The following is a 16,982-nucleotide window of genomic DNA, read 5'->3' on the forward strand; positions in this document are numbered from 1 at the left end:
AAGAATACGACTACATAATGACCACGAATTGCGGAGACTTATACGCACCCTGATCTTAGAAAGCAAAATAGTGGTTAAACAGAAATGAATCGCAAAGGAGGGTTGAACTTGAGTAAAAATTAAGATATCTTAATGAACGTTACATGTGTTCCTTGGCGAAAAAGTGAGGACGAGTTAGTAGATGGACGTAATCGGACCACTGCCATGCTTACAAAACAAATGTCATAACTAAGCACTTAATTAAGATATAGACCTCTGGGCCAAAGACATTAAAATTTAAACGCAGGATGATAAAAGAGGGCTTCATAGGATCCGGGGTGAGCGGCACCGCCAAATTCGGTTCATAACATTATTCTGACGATTCTATGTTACATTGTGAAAATAGACGCAATAGGACTACAACCACGCATACTTCGCATGTGGCATGAACAAATGAACCACCAATGAATATATTGGGATTAAACTCAAATAGTGCGTTTGAAGTATGTCATCTCAAGTTTAAAAACTTTTAAAGCCGGACTATAACAGTTCAAGCCACCACATACCGCATATGTCGACTCCAGTGCGTATGGCTGAATTTTTGCCAGAAATATCGGTCAATGTGTGAGATATGTTGTTGAAATTCGGGAAAGATGTTTCTTTCATAATAATATACCCTTGTCTCAAATAAAGCTTAGTATACAGATTTTCGAACATCCAGTTGACTTTATACCACATAAATCAGCCAATGTGGGAGTTATTTTAATGAAATTCAGATAGCGTATTTTTCTAATAACAGTGTATCAAGTATACCTGAACAATATCAAAAATTAGTGCAATCAGCTCTTCCATGTCTCTGCCCCCAATCTTTGCCCTTTCCACCTGACTTTAAACCGTTTAGGTGGATCAAAAAGTGTGTTATTTTAATTAAATTAAGTAGACAAGTTCTTTGAACAATTATAAAAGTATGTTAATGGCTTAGCGCTGAATATGAATGGAATTGGTTTAGACCTTGGACCCGAAGGTCTTGCCAAGTTGCTAAAGTATGAAATGTTTGGTTACACCCGAACTTAGTCCTTCCTTACTTGTTTATATACAAATATGTAGTCATCACTAAGGCGGAGAATCAAGTATTTTAGTGATGATTTTATATCAGGCGTAATCAAGCAATAATAAAATGTGACCTACGCTTGGCCATCAAACCTACATGTAAATGTGTATGCATAGATATGTATGTATATGTGTAGGTATGTACATATGTGAATATATACGAAAATATGTCACAAAACTTTGCCACTAAAGTCGAATAAACCAATAGAAAATGCCAAAGGAGCATAATTGTATCCTAAGTAAACATGTGAGTATATATGTATACATATATTTTTGTACATACATACTTATGTATTTGCATATGAATATAAGTATATGATAATATTTATAAAAAAGTTTTGCAATAAATCTACAAAGAGCAAGATCCACTGGCGGCGGAGCTTAGTGCAGCTCTCAGTTCAATTCTTAAGCAAACCCCAATAACAACACAGCTGGCTGGAAAGCCAGTGAGCTATCGAAACAAGAAGGCAGACAAAAACATGCATACATACATGCAAACATAATCGTAAATGCTGTTGGCGCAAGTATTCGCACACTAATACATACTTCATGTATGGGACCAATAACAATTTTATTGTTTTTTGCATGGTGGAATATTTGCTATCTTTGGGTAGGAAATTATTTACAGTAACTGCGCATCGCACATACCAGCTAACTGTGACATATGCAGATATTTAAATAAATTGAGGTACGAACGGCGAAGAAAAATGGATGGAAAATCTACTAAAACTGAGCAACTGGCGTTTGGGCGCTCTGTCTCTCCGTCTCTCCTCACGACGGTCGGTATCTGCACCGACTGGCTGTCTCCCTCGCCACTCATTTGCCGAGCTGCAATACACCTCGCCGTCGTCGTTTCGACTCACACTTTTAGATTAGTTCACACACGGTCGAGTATCCGAGTGTTTAGTGAGTAAGTGTGAAAGTAGAGTTTTGCAAGCGTACTGTTATGCCGTGCAACAAATAAATGTAATCACAATACATAACTACAGAAGCGTTACTCCTATGAGCAATACGCATAAGTATATCCATACGCACATATGTTAGATACATATATACTTATATGTATAGACGTGAATAAATGTAATGCTCTCGTCATTGACTCTTTTGGCCTTCTTCGAAATTGCATTTGAGCTGTCAGTTGTCGTTGTTGTTGCCACTTTGTAAATGAAGATAATGATTATGCTAACACACTCGGGAAAAATGCGAGTTAACACAACGATAACAACTACAACAATCAATGGAATTGAAAAATTAACCCAAATATGTATTTAATTCGTTTACCATTTTTGCTGTTGACTATGAGCTTTTAATGATTCGGACTTCAAGCAATATAAGCGAAGGCACATAAGAATACCTTGTATGTTAGTAATACATGTACTTACATTGCAATCCATGTACACACGTATATAGGTAGATATTTTTAAATTATAACTTTTCGTAGGAAATAATTGTTATTCCTCTGTGTTCTAAGTAAACAATTTTAATAATTCACAAGGATGTGTTGAACATTACCCTCCAATACATTGAAAGAATTATCGCGGAACGATTATACATATTTATGTACACAAGAGTTTCGGTTAGCATTGTTAATCGTACCTTGAGAAACTGTATACATTTTAACAGAAATCTCTGGTAGTGCTGTCGGGTAATTAACCGGTTATTTAATCGGTAGGTGGATTGCAGGGTAGATACTGTCGCACGCATTACGCAAGAATTAATGCCTTATACTATAGGTCCATGTACTGAATTTCATTATTATATTTTGTTTCATATTCTAAATATAATATCATTTAAAATTTATATTACTACAAATATACACGTGTATAAGGTATTACCCGTTATCGTGACCAAATAAACTAATTTAATTTAAGAGATCTTAATTTTTTGCGGATATCCACAGTAAGAATCATCTAGGAAAAAATAATCAATATATTGAGTAGACACTCCCTTTGAATTTGACTAAAATATAGAAACCATAATAATGATTGTATAGGGCTAGTAGAAGGTATGGACCGATTTAATACACTTTTTGCTGCAAACCACATTGTCGTCAAAGAAACCGCTGACTTAATTTTATTCGAATATATCATGACATGAGGAGGTATCTCCTTACTCTCTAAGCGGGGTCTCTCATTATTGTTAGTTATCATACTAACCTTAATAATTCAGAATCAGTAAATCCACTCTCCTGACATTTTCTTTAAGAACCGTAATTGTTTGTAAGGTAATGTAGTTTTGAAAGGTTTCCAGCTTATCACACTCCTTCAACAACCGATTGCTCTCAATCGAATCTGAAAGTTGACATACTTATGTAGTTTGTCTGACTATATATATGAAGAGTGTTCGAGTCGATTCAGAGACTGAAAAACATTCGTTACTGCTTTTCTGTTCTCTTAGATTTTTTTGGTCTGTTAAACCTTTCTGTCTTTTCTCCAACATAAGTCCTATTATAACTGTGAATACTCCCACAAATAAAAAAAAATTGCTTTAAAACTCGTTTTGCTTATAAAGAACGATATGCTTTTCATTACTTTTCAGCAAACTTTACACACTTGCCTCATTAAAACCATTTCCATTTGATAAAAGTATGATATCATATTCCTTTGAATCATTATGAATGCTATAATCGAGTGATAGTAAGTCAATTCCGGGTGTGAATACCGCTTAAAGCGGTACCTAAATAATTTATGAAAGAGATCCACTTCATCAGGTAATATAGAGTCTTCCAATGTATGCAAATTTATAGTTTTGATAGCGCATATATTTTAAGAAAATTTGCTGACTCGTTTCTTTAAATTGAAAAAGAATTTTAATTAAAGGAGGAGTAGGGTTGATTCGTGTAAAACACTACCCATTTGTATGAAACCGTTAAAATCTATTTTAACAAACCAATGCTACATTATATATAGTAGACATTTAATAAATACTCTATTCGATTTTCGTGGAGAAATATTAAAATATACGACAATGGTAGCAATTACTCTGGAGCGTCTCGAAAAAAAGTTGAATTACGGTGTCCCTCATAACTCGGTGCTCGGTCACCTGAAATGAAAAAATTAAAACTATTAGTTTGCTATTGTAAAATGAAAAACATTAACGTTAGTTCGTAAATTACGTGTAGAAATAGTGTTCTGAATTTCAAAACGAACAAGTAAGGAAAGACTTCAGGTGTAACCGAGCATATAATACTCTTGCAACTGACAAGGATCAAAGACGGCGAAAATCATTTATGTATTATATGGGGGTTTGGGAAAATTGCACACTTCACATATGTTCAGTTAATTTTGCTAAGACATCTTAGACGGTATAAAGCCATAGGAGATAGGGGTAGTATGACTCGATTTTATCTATTTTTGCACATTATTTGCAGAAAAAGACGTTCTCTGTGTTTTATAAAGGTACCTCACATACCATCACCAATATATAGGGAGAAAATTCAACCGGATGTTTGAGAAGTCTTCACCCTGTTTAGGTTCACAGATGCAACGTTATTAGAAAAACACGCTGATATATGCGGTATAAAGTCAGCCGGAAGATCGAAAATCTTTCTATTAGGTATATGAAGGCTAAAAGAAGTATTGACTCGTTTCAGGAAAGGATTCTCGCCGAATTTCAATTATACATATATCTCACACAATGACAATGGCTCTAAGGGTGCACGTGTTCGGTACCTAGGGCTTAAACAGTTTTGGTTCCATTTGGACAATATTTAGTCATAAGCTAGCATACTTCAAAGACACTTTTCGGGAGAAGTTTTATCTCGCTACATTAATTGGTGCTTTATTTGTATACTGGAATGATTGTGTTATATGAGAAGTAGACGTGATTGCGAGCCGATTTCGTCTATTTACCTACCGTAGTATGGGAATATAAATAATCCTATGTAGCAAATTTGGAGCAGGACCCGAGATATGTGATTTCACCTTAAAGTGACATCTTGTGCCATCCTGAATGTAAAATTTAATGTAACTGACGCATTAATTGACGTTATTGATTTATCGCACCTTTAGTAGTTTTTAACAAAACCGTTATATGGCGGGGTTTTCATCCGATTTCACCTATTTTCGCACTATCCTAAGACGGGTTAAAGAGATTTGAAGATATACACAATATATTAAACTTATTGGGGGACGGAGCCACTCCCAATTTTTAAAAATTTTCATACCAACATTACCTTCATAATGTTATTCGTTGTGTCAAATTTGAGTTCTGTATCTTAATTTACGGCTTAGTTCTGGCACTTTATTCGTATGTACTCTACAGTGCAAGCCTTATTTCTTTAAAAAGAAAAAATATAAAAGTATCCGTCGTTCGGTTGTAAGCTAGAAATAAGGTTTGAAATATAATAATATTGGTAGATATTTCGAAAATAATTTTTATAAATTTTTGCTCTGTTAACATTTCGATTACTTCAGCAGAATCTCTCAAAACCTCAACAACAAACTTACTTAAAGAACAAAAAAATATGTACACATATGTACATATGTATATTATATTTTTTAATTTTTTGTAAACGTACACACATATACACAAGGTTCGTACGAAACGATAAATTGCTTAAAAGCCTACATCTTCAAGCTAGCTGACTATATTTTACCATTTTTTATTTTATTTATAATAAAGTTGTTTACACAAATTTCAACAGTAAATACATTTAAAACTTAATAAGCGACTTTCATACTCGGAGCAACTCATAAGCGGAACAGTAAATAATTATTTAATTATGTATGAGTATACATATTTTATCAATCGCATGCATACACACATGTTTGTATGTCTACTACTCGCCAGCAATAATGAAAATGAAGGTGAACTCTATTTTGCGGTGTATGCTTAGAAGAGTTCATCGCGCCACCGAGTGGAGAGCCACACCACCGCAAGTAAAAATAAAGCGAACAAAAAAAAAAGCGGTGTGGCCAGAGGCAGCAGCGGCAGTCGCTGAGAGCAAAATTGTGTTGAACGCCGCGTGAAGGTGTACCGGGGGTGAAGTAAGGAGTGTACGATGTTAAGAAAGCCACACAGATGGGCGATTAGCGTCACTGTGCGGCATTAATCCGCCGCTTAGGTTTCTTCAAGAAATTTGAAACAGTCAATTGACAGAGACAGATACTGAGACTGAGAGCGCACATGAAATGATTTGATCAAAGCGAGTCGGAGTGTCAGCGAAGAGCAGTAAAGAGTAGAGGTAGAGCGACCTGAATTTGATCAGTTATTGTAGTTTTTTAGCGCTGGATTCGTATATTTCAATTGCTTTCCGTTTGTGGTATGTCACCAAACGACTGGCGTTGCCGGGCGCAAAATATTTAGTGTCTGGTGTCAACACTTGGCAAACACATTCAGATGTATGTATGTGAATAAGAAGGCAGCGAGCGCACCGCACTGCTGGCAAGCATCCCAAATCACCAGGAAAATTGTTTTCATACAAACAGCGCTGATTACTGGCAGCGCGTGTAATAAAACGATGAGCGGAGAAAAGCAAAAGTAGCCGTAATAGGAACATTTCAAACGCGCTCGCTACCCAATTACACAAGCGGCAAGGCAGACATACATATCAACATACGTAGTTAGAGCGTAGACATCAGTCAGGCAAAAATTGTGTGTGTGCGTGTGTATGTGTGGCGAGGAATTGACAGCGCCGTCACTCACTCAGCTACCCATCATCACAATAGCTGAGTTACTTAGACTGCGAGGGTTTACACGAGAACTCTTTTGTCGCTCAATATCAACAAATTCGCTTTTGGTTTCGCTCATTGCGTTCATACGAGAATTATGGTGCCTGAAGAATGGACATTGAAAGCTGAGCCGAGCGCTGATCAATTTTAGGTACCGCAGAGAGAATGCGAGATTCAGCGCTGATTTCTGCGCGTTCTTTGCTATAATACTCGTTCGTGTTTACTTTTCTTTTTAAATCTGATCATTTTATTTTCGCTTATGTAAGTGAAAAGAGAAGACATGTACTCCTCAGATAAAGAATATTTGAATCCAGCTCTGTGCTAAATATTAAACAAAAAAAGTCTGGAACGCATCCGTAAATATCAAACGAGAAGAATTTGGCGAATTTCACCATTTGTATAAAGACTTAAGCCGTTACCCGCAAAATTTTTTACATATAATATAAAATGTATAATATATGCGCCATTTAAACTCGGATCGGGGCCGAAAAACGCTTCAACACTGTTTTCTCGAATTGATCAGCTTTGCGCTCAGCTTCGATCCGCTTCCACTTTGCGCTGCCTGTTCGCTTACAGTTTTGAAGCTTATTTCTCGCATTCGTTAGCTTTTCACTCATTTCGGCTTTCAGCGTCCACGCTGCACCCTTATGACCAATTCACATAGAGCTTTTGCTTAGCTTTGTGTCAGATATTTTTTTTGATTTGATCATGAGTACTGGCACTCATCAGGCGGTCTATGTGGCGAGTGCGCGTGGAACCTGCGATGGGATCAATATGTACGTTCACTTGCTGCGCTCGCAGCAACATCTTTCAGTTGCAAAAATATCTACAACCATATATACTTACTCGTATCTACTTCAGTTTATATACATAAATTAAGACCAGAAAGTTTCCGGAAATTGTTGGTCCACAATTACGGCCGTTTACGACGGAGGTTTTCTCGCAAACGCCTCGTTATTGACCGTCTGTCCCATTTGAAGAAATTCATGATGGACCAAAGCGCGAATATCGGAAAAAAAATAATTTCCGGAAACTTTCTGGTTTCATGTTGCTACAGAGTATAATGAACGATTTTAAGACCAAAAATTCGTTCAATACCATCGATCAACCATCGTATTCACCTGATTTGGCCCCATGCGACTTTTTTTTGTTTCCAAAACTCAAGTTACTACTCCGTGGAACCCGTTTCGACTCGATTGGGGCCGTAAAAGAAAATTCACAGAGCGAACTGAAGGCGATTCCGAACCCGGGTCTACAAGGCAAGTTCCGATGATTTGAAAAAGAGGTGGCGATAAAATAAATATTGATAAATATTAAAACATTTTCGTTTTATTTACAATTTCCAGAAATTTTCTGGTCTTAATATGTGTTTATTCGCTTGTAGCTATCTCTCGTTGTGCTCATGTTTGTATGTCGAAATTATTATACTCATATGCGCTCATTATAAACGTACTGGTGAACGGCTGTAGCTGCTTCCATCGACGGGCGAACTCTTATCGCATAATAATCACGTCCCATTGTCAAGATTTGATTGCTTAGCTGCGTTAGTGGTGCTGATGCTAGTGATGGTGTAGACTGTGGTGGCTAATTATTTTGATTTCTTTCTCTTATTTGTACCTTGTATGTATGTAGTTGTTGTTACACACAGCTGCATACATTGTATACACATATGTATGTGTAGATTACATATTCTCGCTTGTGTGCACATATTTACATGCATGAGAGTGTTAACGTATAAATTGTGTGTGGCACTCAAACAATAGCGGTGAATTTCGTAGATTTGTTTTTGTCTCAGCGTTAGATTTATAAAATTAATATCCCCTTAGGGCGCTAGGAGTCTTCCGGGAAATTGTATTTCGAAGTTATTTTGAATGAACGAAAAATAATGCCCTGCGTTATTCAAAACAATGATAAAAAATTCTTAATATTTCGTGGCAAATTCATTAATCATATTGATTTGTTTCGCCTCTTCATCGAAACTGTCAAATAATTATATTTGTCACATTATTATTTTTTTATTTCCACTAGATTTCTATATAGTTAAAATCTCGGTATGAAGAACATCATTTTATTCCTCTGAAAACATTTTAAAACAATTTTAATAAGTGGACCTCGCCACCTAATAGGTTCATACTGTTCGTATCTCCCAATCCAAATTTACTCATGACAAATCTTTTTAGTACCTGCTCCAAAAATTGATGAAATCGGATTATAACCCCATCTACTCTGTATATAATAAATAAATACGTCCGAGACTTTAAATTTTGCACCCGAGATGATACGAAAAGTCTTTATAGAAACCGGTCTCAAAATTGGACAATGGACCTGCACTGAAAATCTTTATTTGAAAACCCATATCTCAGGAGCTTCTCGACCAATTTTAATCAAATTCGACACATAACATTACCCTGGCATTTCCATCTTACAGGGCGAAAATCAGACTACAGCCACACCTACTTCCCATGTAACAGAACTTTAAATTCAATATGATTCTTCAACTTCCCAGTGTACAAATCAAACACCAATATATCGGTCTTATGCCCAAAAATTTTAAAATTCGGAAAACAACTTTTCAAACCCCAGATACCGAATATATTGTTAAAAGTTTGAGATATATTACTGAAATGCGGAGAGAACCCCTTCCTGTTAATGGTATGTCGGTATGCCAAAAATGGGTTGAATTGGGACAATACTTTCCCCAGCCCTCATATAACTAATGTAAAGATTTTCGAACCTTAAGTTGAATTATGCTGCATATTTCGGTCAATATGTGGGGTTCCTTAATGAAACTGGTAATGCCAAAAGTAGATTAAATCGGGTAAATACTACCCCTATATCCCATATACCTCATACAAAATTTTCAAACTTCCGGTCGGCTTTATACCGTATATATCGGTCCATGTGTAAGATACCTTAGCTAAATTAATTGAACGAATAATATTGGATATACTATAGTTTAATGCAGAAAATATGTGAAATTGGTCCCCGATTTACTCCATCTCCAATATGCCAGCTTTAAAAAGTTTGAAGTATGTTTCGCATCGTTATCCTGTAAAAATAACATCTTTAATGCCATTTCTTTTTACGAGTCGACTAACAGTTTTTGAACAGATTGGTAATTCCAGCTCTTTTACGAAAAAGTAATCCTCTTCATTCGAAAATTCTTTACTTCTTTTATTATACTGGTCTCCAGTGGCTTTGTTGGCCTAGTTATAAGATCGATTTGGATATATGTAATTGTGCCTCCAGTTGATGAAACTTTCAATGATTTTGTAAGATTTGTTCTCGTTTATTTTCACATCTTTATTATCATTTTACAAAACCAAAATCAGAAAACATGAAACAAAATAGCAGGTATATTTGTAATGTCAGTATTGTTTAAGGATCCTTCGAAGTAAAAGATATGCAAATGTCAGAAGCATGTCTTATATTTCAATAAACGCCTTTTATTAGCTTTTCTTTTATAATTTTACAGTCGGCAATCTTCTTTAAACGAGTTCCAGTAATCTGCCATCAATGCCATTAACCTCAATACCATTCTTCCATCACTTTTAAATCCTGTTGGAACCATTCTCCTTTTTCCTCATATCCATTTGCTCGAAGAGTCTGAACATTTGACAGCATATTTTACATAAATTATTCTTAATTTGGTACTTTATAGTTTCTTAGGAAATTTTAATTAGTTACTATATTATACATCAATTCCAATATCTCTCCTTTCAAGTTTTCCTTACCAAACTTTGGAAATTTTTTACAATTTTAATTAAAATAATATCCTTTCACGTTCACAAATTGTTTTACCATTCCTAACTTGACCACATAAGAAATAAATATAAAATGAAAAGAACATTTTGTAAACTGCAAGTCTAGGTATCTCCACGTTTGATTTTTATTAAAACCTTAAAATATTTTGCATATTTTCGGTAAGGTGATTGAGAGTGCAGAACACATGATGTGTGTATGCGAGGAAAATTGCGCAGATCCTTAACCATGACTGGAAAAATAAATTTTATTGTTTACATGCTGATAATTGATTAAAATAGAATATAGTATTTCCTTTAACTTCCAATTCAACACTTTCATAACGAAATTTCTGGGCAATTTAAAATATCAAAATTTCTTAATATCCAGGGCAACAATTTTTTTTGTTTTGTTGTAGAACCCAACAGTTCCGTTCTTTAAAATTAGAAATTATTCTTCTTTTTATAAAAATTTCCAAAATAAAATATGTTAACACTACAAGTTTGATAAAATTAATCCCAGTAAAAGCTCCAATTAAAATCAACTTCACAAAATTACTGTATACCTAAATCTTACAAAAGCATCTTTCCGATATTGATAATTAATCACATAATAAATCTCATTTCATTCCAAAAAACTTGAGTCAAAAACATCGGAATATAATATTTAAGATTTATTGCCGCATATTTCGAATATAAGAGCAACTTTAGCTCTGAAGAAATGCGATTTTAGTAATTTGAGCAAAATCCAATTCTAATAAATCAATCGATTATTCGGTAATCGGCGAAACCAATCTAGCAGTTATTTTTCTGAATTTCTAATTTTTTGTAGCCGATTATGGTACAATGTAAACGTTCATGATAACTAATATAAGTTTTATTTAGTTAGGAATTTAGTATGAAATCTTGCAGCAGAAAGCATAAATCTCACCTTTCGATTAAAGAAATCTGTTGCTGAAGCAGATCGGGAACTTCAAATAGTTTACGGTGGTGGTGCCCCAAGCGAAACAACGTGCCGTGGTTGGTTTCGTCGATTCAAATACGGCCATTTCGATATTAATGACCGGCCGTGTAATGGAAGGCCAAAAACCTTCGATGACGGTGAATTGAAGACGTTGCTCGATGAGGATCTGTGTCAAACGCAAGAAGAGCTTGCTTTCGCATAAGAAGTAACCCGCCAAGCCATTTCAAAGCGAAAAAACACCTAATACTATAATTTTAAATTACAACAAACTATAGTTTTTTGTTATTGTTGTTGTAGCCGCAAATCAATTCCCGATTCCCTGGCCAGATACATATAAATATAATAGACCTGGCTCTCGTGGGATCAGGTGCTAGTTCCTTCTAATGGCACATCAGAACTCGAGCAATTACTCACATTCATACATATATAATATGGAGCTTTGATAAAAAAAACGCTGATTTTGGGACTTAGAGATACATATGGTATATGCATATGTATGTTAGCAAACTTTGCACAAACAAAAACAATTTTGAATACACTATCAAATTTAAATCGACGCCTGTTAAATCCTATCTGTTAAGTCCTTTTAAGTTAATTCTAATATCCGGATTTCTATTTAATAATGCACATACAAATTCTATATTTCCTCACACTTAAACATATGTACATACTTACGTATCATGTCTTGTAAATATGTATACATGTTTGTATGTATGCATTACCTTAACGCAAAACGAGGAAAACCCCCAGCAACTGAAATCAACAATTCGGGTAGAAGCGGAACAAAATGAAAATATTCGTGTATGTTATTTACATACGCTGCAAGCTTGTTTGTATTGCCCACCAACAACTGCAAAGAGTAAAAAACAAGTGAATGCGACGTCATCGATGTATTCGAAAATTGTAAACAAGTTTATTGTCTTCCACCAGATAGCTGAGCGCGCTTTTATACGAATTATGAACACTACAATAACAACAATAACCAAATAAGCCAATGCATGCAAACAAACAATTGAATAAACGAGCAAATGCCGATAATAAAACGAGAAAAAAAGGAGAATAACAATTTGACTTCATAAACACAAATTTTTGCTAAAAAGCGACTAAACTATGATAAATTCGAAATTAATGCTAAATATCTAAGTATATTATATATTATAATATATATTTAATTGATAAAAAGTTAGATGTATTAGAAAGAAACTCGAAAACAAAAATATAAAAATTACAATTTAGCGAACGAAAATAATATAAAGGAACAACATCAACAAGTAGCAATACAACCTAGATAATATTTAGCGAGAAGCTGGTTAGAACATATTCATACATATGTATATATCTACATTATACGTCACAGCGAACCATTAGAGATAACAACAACGCTCATGTAGCGTCCTATCAGTTGGCGCAAAAGCTGGAATGAAATTACTAAATAAAAGACATACATATGACCATATGTATATTTAAATAGAACTGAGCTGCTGAACAAATAAGCGTAAATCATAGCCCTCAACTATGATGATGATTTTTTCACTTTGTGGGAAGCAATTTTCTTGAATTTATGCAGCTGTTAGAAAGCTGGGAGAAACCCAGCACTGAGTTCTCTTTCTGGTTACAGTTACCTACATTTTTACAATGTACTTATAAAAACAAAAAGAACTGAAACTGACAAAGGGCTATTCAACAAATATTTCTAAACTTTAAAAGTCATACAAGACAGACATCATTCATTCATTTTTTTTCTACAACTTTATTTAATAAAGTAAAAATAATATAAAGATTTCCCATTTCAATACAGTTCACAACGCATAGAATCTTCAATATGTATGTATGAAGAAGCGATTCCGATATGAAGAGCAAGCTACAAACATTCAAAGAACACATAATTTAAATACTTAAAATTACATACATATGTAGCTCAGACAAAAATTTAAAATCATAAAATTATCTATAAAAGTGTAGGAATACTGAATAAGAGCTACCGTTTCTGAGATATAACGATTCAAAAACGTTGCGCTAAACAAGTACATACCTCATATGTGGTGTGGAAATGTGTGCATATGTAACAGCCATTTTATCTCAGAAACGGTAGGTCTTAGAAAAAAATATTTCTTGAGATAATTTTATGATTACAATTTTCGTATAATGTAATTTTTTGATACTACTTACCAATTCGTTGAAAGTCGTGAATTAACATTTTTTTGACCTTTGACTAGAAATATTTTTTTCTACACATCGGAACGTTGAGAACTTTTAGTATGTTATTTTTAATAATGGTTTGAATATAATCATTAACTTTCAGTATGTTGCAAATTTATGTTACCTTGATTGTCTATTTTGACCCGACTTCTTGTTCAGATTTAGATAACTTTTTGTGAATTACAATCTATTCGTATTCCGTTATCACTCAAAAGCATATTTCGTTGGCTGAAATGTTTGAAAAAATATATCGACACAACCTTATAGACATACATACATATGTTTGTATGTACATAATTGAATCATGGAACCCATGTAAATGTAATGCTCGCTATAGCCTGTCACTTAACAGAATACACTATTGATATGATTGTTCGCTAAGTTATACCTGACTACAAACATGTGTAAGTTTGTACAATTGTAAATGTCCCACCCTTAAAACGACGATAATTGCGCGTATTTTAACTTAATTATCAATTAAAATAGCTGTATATATTTGGTAGATTTTTTCTGTGGCTACGCCAAGAACTTGAAAGGAAGGGAAAAGTTATAGAAAAAAGGGGGGCCCTGAAATCATGCAACTCGACACAAATTCAAGGGACAGGGAGTAAGAAAATCACAAACAATGCGCACAAATATATGGAACAACGACTGTACTCTTAAAATTGCAAACACACAACTAAAAAAATACAATGGGAAAACCAAGTAACAGAACAACATGCTTGTATTCATATGTAATATGTACATATGTACATACTTACATAAAATTTTATGAGCCTATAAAGTAAGCATATTGCTAAGTCAAAAACTCCATTGTACATTGTAAAAAAAAATATTAAAAACGTGTCGTTTCGCTTAATATTGCTATGAAGCAACGCTAAACACCAAACATTTCTGAAAAATAAAATTATTTAGAGTAATAGCGAATGCCCATTTGGTCGGCAAATTCCGACTTAACAGCATGTGAGAATGCAAATACAACAGAGGAAAACAGCTCTAGAACGTGTGTGTGAGAACAGGTTTGCGAAGAGCGCACGCGCTCGCACACATGCTCTCTGCAGCTCAGCCGATTATACTAAAAAGATAATTTTATGTTAAATATTTAAAAATATACAGAACAGGCGAATGAGCGACAGTTTAAAAATCATGAGCGCTTGCTGCTCATTTGCTTCTGTTATACTTGTTTCTTTCACATTTCTATTGTTTCCTTTTTTTGTATTCCATCACCATGTATTATAAAGTGTTTATTTTAGTAGCACATTGTTGATGTGTAATTAAGTTTGGGGCGAGCAGAGTGCAACGCGCTGAGGTATACTTGATGAACTGGGCTGCGAAATGCACGTATCACCGGATCGCGTACACACACATAAACGGAAAATTAGTCCTTGTTAAATATATTTTATAAGTAGATGTATGTATATTTATGTACATATGTACATGTATATACAGATATACATATGTTTATATTTATGTCTGAATAGGGTATGCCAAACATGTCCAAATATTAGCATATTTTACAATTTTCATTAAACATATAAAAAATATTAACTTTTTTACTAATTTCACTATTTCCCCATTTCACAAACGGTGTGCCTTATTTAACGCTTCGAAAGACGCACTCGCGTTTTAATTTCAATTAAGGCGCTGTTAATTGTTTGAAATTTGAATATGTAATTAGTAGGAACCTTTGATTATATTCGATTAGAGAGCGTAAACAGCTGTGAACAACGAACAGAGCGCAATCTGTTGAGGTTTGCTGCATTCTTTCGTCACACAAGCCATCTGCGATTCAAGTGTGAATATGTATACACACATCCATGTATTTATTTTGATCACTTATATGTATACAAATATATGTATGGATGTATATAATTATTGGTTTTTGTTTGCAGTTGCACTCTTAAGAAAGAGAGCGAGCACGAAAACCGCAAGGGGACACATATGTATGCGCACACACATATACATACATATATATGTACATACAAGGCAACACTTATCTACAACAAGCAACGGGGATTTTTTAAGTCATGGCCAATGCACTTCTAAAAAAGAATCAATGTGAAATTCAAATCTACTTGCATTTCTTCAGTATTTGCTTTGCACTTTCTGCTTAATTTAATAGGTGGGAGCGAAGAAATGAAAATAAATCAGAACAGTAAGTAATAATTCAGAGCGTATTTACTAACGATACAGAAATTTCACTCAATAATGTTCGCATAGGCACAGCCATACATACATATTTACATCATATATTCATAGATAAAAAAAACGTAGTGGATCCAGTACAAGTATAATGGTATGGTGTTGTTTCTCATACAGAGGCGTTGGTCCGATCCAACGAATTGAAGGCATTATTATAAGGTTATGCTACCATTTGCAAAAAATAAATGGGTCTTCCCCCAGGACAATAGTAGGCTTGCACAGAAATGCTTTCGGGTCAATGCAATTGAGGTTATAGACTAGACTGTGCGAACTAAATTCTTTTTATTTATAAACATAGTACGGAAAGGGAGTTTTACATTTACAATGCAACCAGAGCCTAACCTATTTAAAATTGTTAACAATTGAAAACAAATCTAACTACTATTTCATTGCTCGCAGCTGTATGTATATAACAAGTAAACGAGAATATCATTGCTTCGAAATTACTTTTTGCGAAGTCTATAAAATTTCAGCACAAAATGAAAAATCCCTCACTAATGATTTAATTTAATCCAAAGGACATACGATCTTATATTGGCGGATATATATGAGAATATCAATACATAATTTTGAAATTTTTCATTTTGTGCATGTCTTTATAAATATATAAGTTAGCTGATGCACCAAAAAGCAACAAAGTTGTTATTTGATAAAAAAAAATTAGGCGGAAAGGTGCTGGAACAACTTTGTAGGCAGCCAAGGTTCATGTATTTATAGTACATATGATTTTCTGTTGTATATATATTATTTTAAAATACATTATTATTAAATTTCCTACATACTTTTAGTTAAAACATATCTTTAACAATAACGAGTCGAACAAACGACTGATATATAGTATGTTAGTCAAATATAGGCGGTTAATAATAATCGACATACTTCAATGAAATAAATAACTAACACATTGCGAGCAAAGGAATCGAATAAAAGTATTTAATATATAGAGTAGCAAGAGATTATACCTTTAATTGAACATATCTTTTAACTATATTTTAAAATTGTAAATATATAAAGGTTTTATATGAAATTTTTATTTTTTTCGCACGGATAATTTTAAATCTTAGCTAACTGCGCAAAAAAGAATGAATTGCATATTCATATTAATAGTAATAGTAT

The 16,982-nt window shown here is 34.0% G+C and overlaps 1 long non-coding RNA gene across 7 annotated transcripts; it reads right to left on the minus strand.

The window, feature by feature from the left end:
- Positions 1 to 3,828: 3,828 nt before the first annotated feature.
- LOC118682457 (uncharacterized) lies at positions 3,829 to 15,427 on the minus strand. Of its 7 annotated transcripts, none has more exons than XR_011396475.1 (5): positions 13,789 to 15,427; positions 13,635 to 13,693; positions 5,264 to 5,411; positions 4,945 to 5,163; positions 3,829 to 4,131 (listed from the first exon to the last, which is right to left on the minus strand). It is a non-coding gene; the product is annotated as an uncharacterized lncRNA (long non-coding RNA). The 7 variants fall into 7 exon arrangements; XR_011396473.1 differs by having other exon boundaries at positions 4,945 to 5,036; positions 5,094 to 5,163; positions 13,635 to 15,427; XR_011396472.1 differs by having other exon boundaries at positions 13,635 to 15,427.
- Positions 15,428 to 16,982: the final 1,555 nt, after the last annotated feature.

Source organism: Bactrocera oleae, chromosome 5 (assembly GCF_042242935.1).
Source record: "Bactrocera oleae isolate idBacOlea1 chromosome 5, idBacOlea1, whole genome shotgun sequence".
NCBI lineage: Eukaryota > Metazoa > Arthropoda > Insecta > Diptera > Tephritidae > Bactrocera > Bactrocera oleae.